Below are 12,858 nucleotides of genomic sequence, written 5' to 3'. Positions count from 1 at the left end.
GTGATTCTATGCATATTCTTAAAAGGAACCGTGGATCTATCTCGATTATTTTTGCCTGTTACAAACATATGCACAAAGACATAATAACCTGTACCACAGTGTGGTGAAGGGTATAAAAATCACGCCTTACTGGATCTTTAAAAAAATATTTTTTAAAAAATTTAAGCTTTCCCTATATTTACTTTTATAAGTCTGCCCAAAAACAACCCACTGTGCCATGCTGATAATTGGGCTTATAGCATTTGAAAAACAAAAACATTACACAAAAAACGAAATCTTGAGAACCCAGTCCGTCCGCCCCGTTCGTTCACCCTTCCCCCTAGTTCTTTGGCTGCAGTTGAAAAAAGTTAAAAATCATTCATTGCCTATCGAAATCACTTGAAATGATAATGCAATGCTTAGACAAATATTTGTATGGCTAATTGTAAACATAATGCTGCGTATATATGTATGTATATGCATACATGTGTAAGTGTGAGTGTGTGCGTCTAAGTGCATTATGTGCGTAAGTAAACAATTATTAGTAGTAGTTGAAAGTGTTGCCAGATGCAATGGAATGGAAAAAACCAGGCAGAGCATAGTAGCTGGGTTGACTCTGTCAGATACTGCGGACATACAAACATACTTTTATGTATGTAAGTATGTATATCGACATCTAAGCTAATGCAATTCCATGCCAAGCTAATGTCGGACAATGACTTGTAGATAAATTTTCGTGCTGTTGATTTTTGTTGTTGCATTTATGTTGTATTTTTCCATTTTATATGGTACTGACTGCATTTGCTTCGAAAGTTTTCATGGAGGAAGGTAAGGTGTGGGGGAGAGGGGGTTATGTGGAATATTCTGTACCTAAAAAGATATACCTAATGTTGCTCTTGCTTCTACATTCTGTAATTCATGAAATAAGAGTGGTCGGATGGCTGTGTTCGTTTGGTCGGTCGGTCGGTTGAGTGTCAATGGCGGCCGATTAACTGTTCTCCAATGGCCGAATCATTCATTTTGCTCATGATTTTCTTTTTTTGCTTTTTTATAGAAGCTCATTCTGTTGGCAGATATAACTGTAATTTACAACAGCAACAACAACTACACTAAATGTACATTATCCAAAAGATACAATTCTATATAAGCTGAGCAAAAAAATCCAACAAACAAAATATATTGGATGAACAAAAAAAAAATCTCTATGAAACCAGTTTTGAAAGCCTCTGTTTTTTTGTGAAAAAAGAAACTAAAAATAAAAATCTAAACAAACGTCACTACTTTGTAGTAATGTTCGTTCAAAGCATAGAAAAATAAATGCAAAATAAAATTGACAATTAGTGAAAAATTATTTGTTATAGTTCTTGTCTATGAATTTTAGAAAAAATATTTTTTCAGAGATCTGCCAAGGGTGGATTTTTTGAAAATATTTTTTCATACCAAGGAGTGGATATTTTAAAAAATACATTTTCAAACATCTACCAAAAAATATTTTTTCAAATGTCCCGAATGGAGTGGATCTTTATACCCTTCACCACACTGTGGTACAGGGTATTATGTCTTTGTGCATATGTTTGTAACAGGCAAAAGGAAACGAGATAGACCCATGGTTCCTTTTGAGAATATGCATAGAATCACTTTCAGAGTCGATTTATGCATGCCCGTCCGCCTGTATATCCATGTTAAATTGTAAACAAAGTACAGGTCGCATTTATGATCCGAATTGGATGAAATTTGGCACAGCTCATTTGTTTGGCCCAAGGACGAACCCTATTGAGATTGGGAAAAATTGGTTCAGATTTAGATATAGCTCGCATATATATTTTCGTCCGATTTCATGTAAATGGTGTACCAAAGTCCCTATGTATCTGTCGATTTGCACGAAATTTGGTATAACGTACTGAATTGAGCCTAAAGTGATGTCTGCCAAGTTTCGTAAAAATCGGTCGAGATTTAGATATAGATCCCATATATAGTTTCGTCCGATTTAAGGTAAATGGTGCTCCAAAGATTCTATATATCTGTCGATTTGCACGAAATTTGGCATAACGTACTGAATTGATCCTAGAGTGATGTCTGCCAAGTTTCGTGAAAATCGGTCGAGATTTAGATATATCTCACATATATAGATTCGCCAGATTTCACGTAAATGGTGCATCAAAGTTCATATATATCTTTCGATTTGCACGAAATTTTGCATAGTTTTACCGAACTTAGTCCGGAATGATGTGTGCCAAGTTTCGTGAAAATTGGTTGAGATTTAGATATAGTCGGCCCCGTCCGACTTTAGTACTTTCCTTACGGGTTTTTAAAATATTTTTCAAAAGTCCTGAATGACGTGGATTTTTATAGCCTACACAACAATGTTGTCAGGGTATTATAGCTTTGTGCAGCCCCAAGAGTTTGTAACGCGGCGAAATATTGGTCCTAGATCCACCTTTAAGTATACCGATCGTCATATGTCGACTAGCTGAGTCGATCTAGACATGTGTGTCCGTCCGTCCGCCTTTTCATTATAATTTGTAAACACGATACAGGCCACAGTTATGGACCAATCTTTACGAAATTTTGCATGTAGGATGGGTTCTGGCCAATGAAAACCCCTATTGTTTTTCGTAAAGATCGGTTAATATTTAGGGGATGAAATGGACCAAAAACTGTATTTTTGTCTGATTTGTTGGTCGCTCCAGAGGCCGCAATTATGACCCAAACATCGCGAAATTTTACATGGAGGAGGAGATCGGGCCAAAGATTAAGCATGACTGTTTTGATAAAGATCGGTCAATGTTTAGCGGGTTTGCGTGAAAAATTACAAAATTTGTATTCTATAGCGTATATTACCTCTGAAGGACATATACCCAAGAAGTTGATAGTATATCCAAGAGGAGTTGTTAACCTTTACATTGATACCAATTATATCGTCGTATGCACTCGGATGTGAGAGTTACACTTAAATATTTACAGGTGCTTACGTATTCATATATTATTTAGTAACCCATTAACATTAGAGGTATGGTCAAGGATAAAACCTATAATTATCGTTGATGGTCAGATAATTATTTTAGGATTAATTGAACCGAAAACTTTTTGTGTTTTTTCGAGTCGATCTATAGGCCACAATTGGAAGCCATACATCACAACACAAGCCATGCTGAAGGGAATCTGAACAAGTAATTAGAGGGGCGGTACTGAATATTAGTAAAGTTTGTTGACCTCCTGTCGGTCAAGAGAGTGCCAATATCGCGAAATGTTGCCCAGGCTCCGAATAAAAATCCTCGGAAAGTTAGAGTTCCGTGGTAGTTGATGCGACTATACTGCTCCGCTCACTAGTTTAAAACATTTTTTCAAATGTCCTGAATAAGGGGATTTTTTTAAATATTTTTTCAAATGTCCTGAATGGCGTGGATTTTTTAAAATATTTTTTTTTTTTCATTTCGACCAAAAATTCCAATGTGGCCTACGTTCTGTGAAACAGAATTTCACATAATAAAAAAAGATCTTAAAAAAACTACCTCAAAAGTTCATAAAAATATTCCCTTGAAAAAGTTTTTTTTTCTTTGATGAAAAAATACTCAAAAGTTAGGTTTCTGCGAAATACCTACAATATACTTCAAATCAAAGCAAATTCCATGAAATTAATAATGAAAAAATAATAAAAAATTGTTGTTATACAAACGAATGCATGGCATTACGATACGTAATAAGAATTTCGCAAACAACGACTAATACGGACCAGAATAACAATCAGTGGAGCTGAGAAGTAGAATTAAAAAAAAATTGCAAAAGAACGAAAGAAATATTAACGAGATAAAAATATTTTAGAAAAAAATATTTACATATCAACTGATATACATACATATCGACGATGCACATACATATATATGTGTTCAAAGTTTGCTATTTCTGCAATCTATTAGTTGATTGTTTCTATTCCTAGAAAAATACAAATTAACAAAAAAAAAAAATCAAAGCAATACAAAATATGAATTTTTCATCGTCGCATGTGTATCAACTAGATTCTAGAATCGTTTTGTGTAGTAGCAAATAAATCAATTTATTAATAACAATTTCTATAAGCATACACACACGCAACAATCAAGAATGTACAAGAAATATTTTCAAACGTGTTTTACATAGGAATTTGCAGGTTTTTTTAATTTAAATTAGAATAAAATTTTAAAAATTTGTAATTACATTGTTTTTGTGGTAGCTTGAAAAAATATTCTTTAAAAAATCCCCACCTTCTGGCTTGCTTGAAAAAATATTCTTTAAAAAATCCACGCCTTGTGTGGTTGCTTGAAAAAATATTCTTTAAAAAATCCCCACCTCCTGGCTTGCTTGAAAAAATATTCTTTAAAAAATCCCCACCTTCTGGCTTGCTTGAAAAAATATTCTTTAAAAAATCCATGCCGTGAAAAAATATTCTTTAAAAAATCCATGCCGTGAAAAAATATTCTTTAAAAAATCCATGCCGTGAAAAAATATTCTTTAAAAAATCCATGCCGTGAAAGAATATTCTTTAAAAAATCCATGCCGTGAAAAAATATTCTTTAAAAAATCCACGCCTTGTGTGGTTGCTTGAAAAAATATTCTTTAAAAAATCCACGCCTTGTGTGGTTGCTTGAAAAAATATTCTTTAAAAAATCCACGCCTTGTGTGGTTGCTTGAAAAAATATTCTTTAAAAAATCCACGCCTTGTGTGGTTGCTTGAAAAAATATTCTTTAAAAAATCCACGCCTTGTGTGGTTGCTTGAAAAAATATTCTTTAAAAAATCCACGCCTTGTGTGGTTGCTTGAAAAAATATTCTTTAAAAAATCCACGCCTTGTGTGGTTGCTTGAAAAAATATTCTTTAAAAAATCCACGCCTTGTGTGGTTGCTTGAAAAAATATTCTTTAAAAAATCCACGCCTTGTGTGGTTGCTTGAAAAAATATTCTTTAAAAAATCCACGCCTTGTGTGGTTGCTTGAAAAAATATTCTTTAAAAAATCCACGCCTTGTGTGGTTGCTTGAAAAAATATTCTTTAAAAAATCCACGCCTTGTGTGGTTGCTTGAAAAAATATTCTTTAAAAAATCCACGCCTTGTGTGGTTGCTTGAAAAAATATTCTTTAAAAAATCCACGCCTTGTGTGGTTGCTTGAAAAAATATTCTTTAAAAAATCCACGCCTTGTGTGGTTGCTTGAAAAAATATTCTTTAAAAAATCCACGCCTTGTGTGGTTGCTTGAAAAAATATTCTTTAAAAAATCCACGCCTTGTGTGGTTGCTTGAAAAAATATTCTTTAAAAAATCCACGCCTTGTGTGGTTGCTTGAAAAAATATTCTTTAAAAAATCCACGCCTTGTGTGGTTGCTTGAAAAAATATTCTTTAAAAAATCCACGCCTTGTGTGGTTGCTTGAAAAAATATTCTTTAAAAAATCCACGCCTTGTGTGGTTGCTTGAAAAAATATTCTTTAAAAAATCCACGCCTTGTGTGGTTGCTTGAAAAAATATTCTTTAAAAAATCCACGCCTTGTGTGGTTGCTTGAAAAAATATTCTTTAAAAAATCCACGCCTTGTGTGGTTGCTTGAAAAAATATTCTTTAAAAAATCCACGCCTTGTGTGGTTGCTTGAAAAAATATTCTTTAAAAAATCCACGCCTTGTGTGGTTGCTTGAAAAAATATTCTTTAAAAAATCCACGCCTTGTGTGGTTGCTTGAAAAAATATTCTTTAAAAAATCCACGCCTTGTGTGGTTGCTTGAAAAAATATTCTTTAAAAAATCCACGCCTTGTGTGGTTGCTTGAAAAAATATTCTTTAAAAAATCCACGCCTTGTGTGGTTGCTTGAAAAAATATTCTTTAAAAAATCCACGCCTTGTGTGGTTGCTTGAAAAAATATTCTTTAAAAAATCCACGCCTTGTGTGGTTGCTTGAAAAAATATTCTTTAAAAAATCCACGCCTTGTGTGGTTGCTTGAAAAAATATTCTTTAAAAAATCCACGCCTTGTGTGGTTGCTTGAAAAAATATTCTTTAAAAAATCCACGCCTTGTGTGGTTGCTTGAAAAAATATTCTTTAAAAAATCCACGCCTTGTGTGGTTGCTTGAAAAAATATTCTTTAAAAAATCCACGCCTTGTGTGGTTGCTTGAAAAAATATTCTTTAACAAATCCACGCCTTGTGTGGTTGCTTGAAAAAATATTCTTTAAAAAATCCACGCCTTGTGTGGTTGCTTGAAAAAATATTCTTTAACAAATCCACGCCTTGTGTGGTTGCTTGAAAAAATATTCTTTAAAAAATCCACGCCTTGTGTGGTTGCTTGAAAAAATATTCTTTAAAAAATCCACGCCTTGTGTGGTTGCTTGAAAAAATATTCTTTAAAAAATCCACGCCTTGTGTGGTTGCTTGAAAAAATATTCTTTAAAAAATCCACGCCTTGTGTGGTTGCTTGAAAAAATATTCTTTAAAAAATCCACGCCTTGTGTGGTTGCTTGAAAAAATATTCTTTAAAAAATCCACGCCTTGTGTGGTTGCTTGAAAAAATATTCTTTAAAAAATCCACGCCTTGTGTGGTTGCTTGAAAAAATATTCTTTAAAAAATCCACGCCTTGTGTGGTTGCTTGAAAAAATATTCTTTAACAAATCCACGCCTTGTGTGGTTGCTTGAAAAAATATTCTTTAAAAAATCCACGCCTTGTGTGGTTGCTTGAAAAAATATTCTTTAAAAAATCCACGCCTTGTGTGGTTGCTTGAAAAAATATTCTTAAAAAAATCTAGCATTCCGAGGTTGCTTGAAAAAAATATTCTTTAAAAAATCCACGCCTTGTGTGATTGCTTGTAAAAATATTCTTTAAAAAATCCAGCCTGCTTCAAAAGGGGTTTTTATGGAGATTTGGGTCTTATTTTTGGTATGATAATTTTTTCAATATGAAAATTTCTCCTCGGGTTCTGATCACATGATATTATGAAATTGATTTCACTGCTGATAATTGTTAATATTTATTTATATATATACCATACAATTATAACAAAAATATATTATAAATAAATCAATCATTGACCGAATAAGCGAATAAATCCAAGCAATCTAGCCAGCCAGTCAACCATCAAGAATGAGCGTGAATGATATAAACAATAAGATTTTTGTTTAAAGTGCAATAAACAAATGAAATAAATAATTGTTGTGGTCGGTTGGATGGTCGGTCGGTTGGTCGATTGTCGCGTAATAGCGTTCGAATTGTAAAACAGCCAGAGAAGTCCACCGCCGCAACTATACTTCCTTCCGTCTACCAAACAAAAAAATATACCATTTTGGGTATATATAAAAAATAATGACATATATACATATTATATACTGGGACATACAGACATATAAGACAAAAGTGTGTGCGTGTGTGTTAGGGAATGGTGAAGAGGGGTTTTTTATAAAAGAGGACAATAGATGACACATAGACCCTATATACTGATAGCTTGTTATAAGTATATATGTATAAAGATAGTATATAAATACCAAAGAAGTGTATATATGTATGTAATCATCATATATGCTTGTAAATATATATTGGAATAAAAAAACTGAATGCATGTATGTAAAATAAGTTAGCAAGCAGGCAATCTGAATATCGTGCCGTGTGTCACTTGTGTTTTTTTCTTTTTTTGGTCTGTCTATCAGTCAATTAGTCTGTCCATTAGTCAGTCAGTCAGTTCATAGGTTTGATTGTTTGTCATTGTGTGTGTGTCTCTCCCTCGATACACTATTTTATAGCAGATGAATGTCATTTGTTGGTTGGCTGGTTGGTGTATAAAAATGTGTCGATATGGGGGAAAGGGTTAGCGGGGGCCTAAGGCACACATTATATGGCGTTATAATTGTTGGCGAATTTATTTTTATTTCGATATTTATTTTTTCGTTGTTGGTGTTGTTGTGGTTCTTGTTGTTGTCGTGTTTCTATAACACGATTTTAAGTTGATGAATTTTATTCGCGTAGATATTTGCTGGGGTTTTTGTGCAGCGATTTGCGATTACTGGCCACTTACGTATCCACCAGACAGACGGATAGACCGACAGAGAGAGCTAGCGAACTGCGTGTATAGTTCACAAAGGAAACCGAACAAAATAAATATGAAGTAAAATAAACCGGACAATAACGAAAATGGCAACAAAAACCAACTGACAACGAATCTAAATGAGAAATGAAAACAAAATTCAACTAAAATAATTGTAGAAACGAAAATCAGAAAAAAATAAATAAAACAATCGAAGAAACAAAAGCCAACAACAAAATAGTCACCTTATAGTTAAATGATTCAATGGATGGGATGGATGGATGGTTGGATAGGTAGATGGAAGAAGTGGTCGTTTTGGATAGGCTAGCTATGGATATCATGGCTGATAAACAAGTGAAGGTGGTAGAGGAGGAGAAGGAGGTGGGGGTGGGGTGAAGAAGCCACACCACTAGTATATATCAATGCCACTTAAAACGCACAGAAAACAAAAATATAAAATTCCAAAATACAAAAAAATAACTAAAGTAACACCACAAAAGGTGGTGGTACCGAATACCTACCGACGACAATGAATGGTCGATGGATGCCGGATGATGCTGACTCTCTCTAGCGTGTGTGTGTGGTAGGTAGCACACACAACAAATGAAAAGATACTATTTTGTTTTTTTTTGTAGCCTTGTAGCTGAGATCCCAGCTAGTTAGTCAGTCAGAGCTGCTGTTGCTGCCAAGTGCAAATCTACAAAAACGTTCCATTACACTATTTTCTTGTAACGAGTGTAACTACAGCAACTACTACTTGTCGCCGATACATTATCATGTACATATATACATATGTGTGTATGTAAGTCGATATTTATACCATATATATACTTTTTTGGATTTGTGAACGTAATTGCAGACAACGCAATATGCATTCTCAGTGCTGACACCGAACGTGTTTCTTTACTAGGCTAGTTATCTGGAGGCATATTTTCATAATGTTCAGAGTGGTCTGATACATAAATGAGAAGTTCATGTAATTCATTGACATGACTTTGGAGCAATAGGGTGCTGTAATATTATGAAAAATAAACTTCTAGGACTTTTAAAGGATATCTATAGATGGAATAGCTCAAAAAGGTATTCAGGGAATTTTTAAAAATCAGTTTTCCAGAATTCACACAATCGAGTCTAAAAAATTTAAAAAAAAAAATTAAAAAATTTTAATTTTTTTCAAGCATCCACAGAAAACCTTAAATTTTGTAAAGAATAGTTTTTCAAGCAAGTCATAGGTGGGGATTTTTTATGAATAGTTTTTCAAATTTTTCAGAAGTTCTGGTTCTTTTAAAGAATATTTTTTTCAAGCAACCACACAAGGCGTGGATTTTTAAAGAGTATTTTTTACAAGCAACCACACAAGGCGTGGATTTTTTAAAGAATATATTTTTCAAGCAACCACACAAGGCGTGGATTTTTTAAAGAATATTTTTCAGGAAAAACAAATTTTTGCAAGAAACCACACAAGGCGTGGATTTAAAAAAAATATGTTTTTAAGAAAAAAAAATATTTTTTCAAGAAACCACTCAAGGCGTGGATTTAAAAAAATATTTTTTTAAGAAAAAAATATTTTTTCAAGAAACCACTCAAGGCGTGGATTTAAAAAAAATATTTTTTTAAGAAAAAAAAATATTTTTTCAAGAAACCACTCAAGGCGTGGATTTAAAAAAGATATTTTTTCAAGAAACCACTCAAGGCGTGGATTTAAAAAAAATATTTTTTTTAAGAAAAAAAAATATTTTTTCAAGAAACCACTCAAGGCGTGGATTTAAAAAAGATATTTTTTCAAGAAACCACACAAGGCGTGGATTTTTTAAAGAATATTTTTTTCAAGCAACCACACAAGGCGTAGATTTTTTAAAGAATATTTTTCAAGAGAAAAAATTTTTTTTCAAGAAAAATTTTTTTTTTCAAGAAACCACACAAGGCGTGGATTTAAAAAAATATTTTTTTAAGAAAAAAAAATATTTTTTCAAGAAACCACTCAAGGCGTGGATTTAAAAAAAATATTTTTTTAAGAAAAAAAATTTTTTTCAAGAAACCACTCAAGGCGTGGATTTAAAAAAAATATTTCTTTAAGAAAAAAAAATATTTTTTCAAGAAACCACTCAAGGCGTGGATTTAAAAAAGATATTTTTTCAAGAAACAACACAAGGCGTGGATTTAAAAAAATATTTTTCAAGAAACCATACAAGGCGTGGATTTTTTAAACCACATTTAAACCACACATGGCGTGGATTTAAAAAAAAATATTTTTTCAATAAACCACACAAGGCGTGGATTTAAAAAAAAATATATTTTTTCAAGAAACCACACAAGGCGTGGATTTAAAACAAAATATTTTTTCAAGAAACCACACAAGGCGTGGATTTAAAACAAAATATTTTTTCATGAAACCACACAAGGCGTGGATTTGAAAAAAATATATATTTTTTCAAGAAACCACACAAGGCGTGGATTTAAAAAAAATATTTTTTCAAGAAACCACACAGGGCGTGGATTTTTTAAACCACACAAGGCGTGGATTTAAAAAAAATATTTTTTCAAGAAACCCCAAAAGCTTGGATTTAAAAAAATATATTTTTTTAGAAACCCCAAAAACTTGGATTTTGAAAAATATTTTTTTAGAAACCCCAAAAGCTTGGATTTAAAAAATATTTTTTTAAAAAACCCCAAAAACTTGGATTTAAAAAAAATATTTTTTAGAAACCCCAAAAGCTTGGATCTTAAAAAAATTTAAGTACCCAGTCTGTGTATAGTAAAATTGTTCCTAGTTTCTCCCTGTACTAACCTCTCCTAGTCCTCTGCAGAATAAAAGAAAAATCTCAAAATTTTGTTAATCAAAATTACATGAAATAATTGGAAGATCATTTTCATGATATTTTTTCATGAAAAATGGAAATCCCCCACACACTTCTCCCGTGCAGTATTGTGGCAATAAGGCATTATATATGAAAATTTTTGTGTGTGTAGACCATGTTATAGAGGGGGTAGATGTAGTGGGAGGGGTTGGTCTGCTATTGCTTGATCATCTATCTAACGGATCACAATACAAAGTGTGCACAGCACAACACAAAACTTGATTAGTGTTTGTTGCTGCTGATTTGTTGCTATTATTATTTTTTATTTTATTTTATTTTAGTTATTATTATTACTGCCGCTGCTATTGCTGCTGATGTGGTCGTGGTCGTCGTTGTTGTTGTTATTGTTAAATGTTTTTTTGTTTTGTTTTTGTGTTTATTTTTAGCAACATCTAAATAAATGACTTTCACCAATTATTGATTCCGTTGAACAACAGCAACTGCTACGATGAGAATTGCAGCGTTTGCAAAAAAACAAAAAAAAAAAAAAAAATAATAATAATAATAATAATGAATTCGGAATAGAAACAAATTTCTGATTTCAATGTTTTTGCTATTTGCGCAAGTTATTCGAATATAAAAACAATTAAAAGAAGGTCTTCTGTAGCCACAGCAAACAAAAAAAAAAAAAAAAAAAAAAAAAAAAAAAAATGAAACAATAATTTGCACGAAATAAATTTAGTTTGATTCTTTTTTCAATAAATTGTGAAGGTTATTATTTAAATATTTCCCTGATATTGTTGTGTGTAGAGTAGAATTTTAATTTTTGTGTGTACATATAATTTAATGCAGGTTCGGTAAAAATATTACGATGCGAATTAAATCGGATATAACAATATGAACTTTAAATTTTTTCAAGCTGTTGACTATTTGTAAAGGAGGTACCAGAAGAAGTGAATCGATATGTCTCATATTCGAACTTAAACTAGGTTTGGCAGAAATATTACGACGTGCAAAGTTTGAAAGAAAAGGACCAGTTCATTCGCTTAATAATGGATTTATTTTTTTTTTAATGTTGACCCGTTGTGGTGGTTGCACTAGCTGATGTGTATCATTTCTGACATTCCCACCGATTTTTATTGGATTTACACGTTTTCAAAATTTTGACCATTAGTCCAGAAGAAGTGGACTAATGGGTCTCATCTTCGGACTTGATCTAGACTTGGTAAAGGTAAAATCAAACATTTTATTTTTCCAATATTGAATTTATATACATTTAAAATTTTGACCATTTGTGGGGGAGGTATCAGATAGAGTGGACCAATTAGTACCTGTTCGGAATTGATCTAGTCTTGGTATAGATAATAGGTTGTACAAAGTTTGGTTCGAATCGAATAGTCCGTTTGCATGATATTATAACAATATTTTTTTGCACAGTTTTAACAATTTTGTGGGGGAGGTATCAGAAGGTGTGAATTCGAATTTCAATTAAGTTTGGAAGAAATATTCGAATTTCAATTAAGTTTGGAAGAATTATGACGATTTGCAAAGTTTGGATGAAATCTGTTACTGCCTTGGCGAGTTATCGTACGCAACGGAGTGACAGACATATGGATAGAGGGACATTTTTAAATCGGCTCCAAATTGTCTAAACCAAAATTTGTTGATGAGGCAAATGTTTGCGTATCAAAGTGTATATACCCTCCTTAGCCATAACGCTGAGTGTATAAAAAAACAATAGTCAGCAGGAGCTTGACAATTTTTTTGTAGGAAAAGGCATCAGACCTAGCTGATTTTTAAGTGCCAATAAAGGAGAGACTTTTCTAAGGAATATTCATTAATGACCCCCAATGCAGGGAATTAAAAAAAAAAACGCGAGCGGATCAGAATAGTCGGACTGGACCGAAAATACGATGCCCTACACAACTACCACGGAACTCTAACTTACTGCGTATGTTTATTTCGAGCCTGGTCAATATTTCGTAATATTTGCACCCTCTTGACCGAATAGAGATCAACAGCACCTCTTCTCTACAATATTCTTTTTTAAAGAATA

Source organism: Musca vetustissima, unplaced genomic scaffold (genome assembly GCF_032173495.1).
Source record: "Musca vetustissima isolate MV318-11 ecotype Yass unplaced genomic scaffold, APGP_CSIRO_Mvet_v1 utg66897, whole genome shotgun sequence".
Taxonomy (NCBI): domain Eukaryota; kingdom Metazoa; phylum Arthropoda; class Insecta; order Diptera; family Muscidae; genus Musca; species Musca vetustissima.
Note: the sequence above shows the minus strand (reverse complement) of the source record.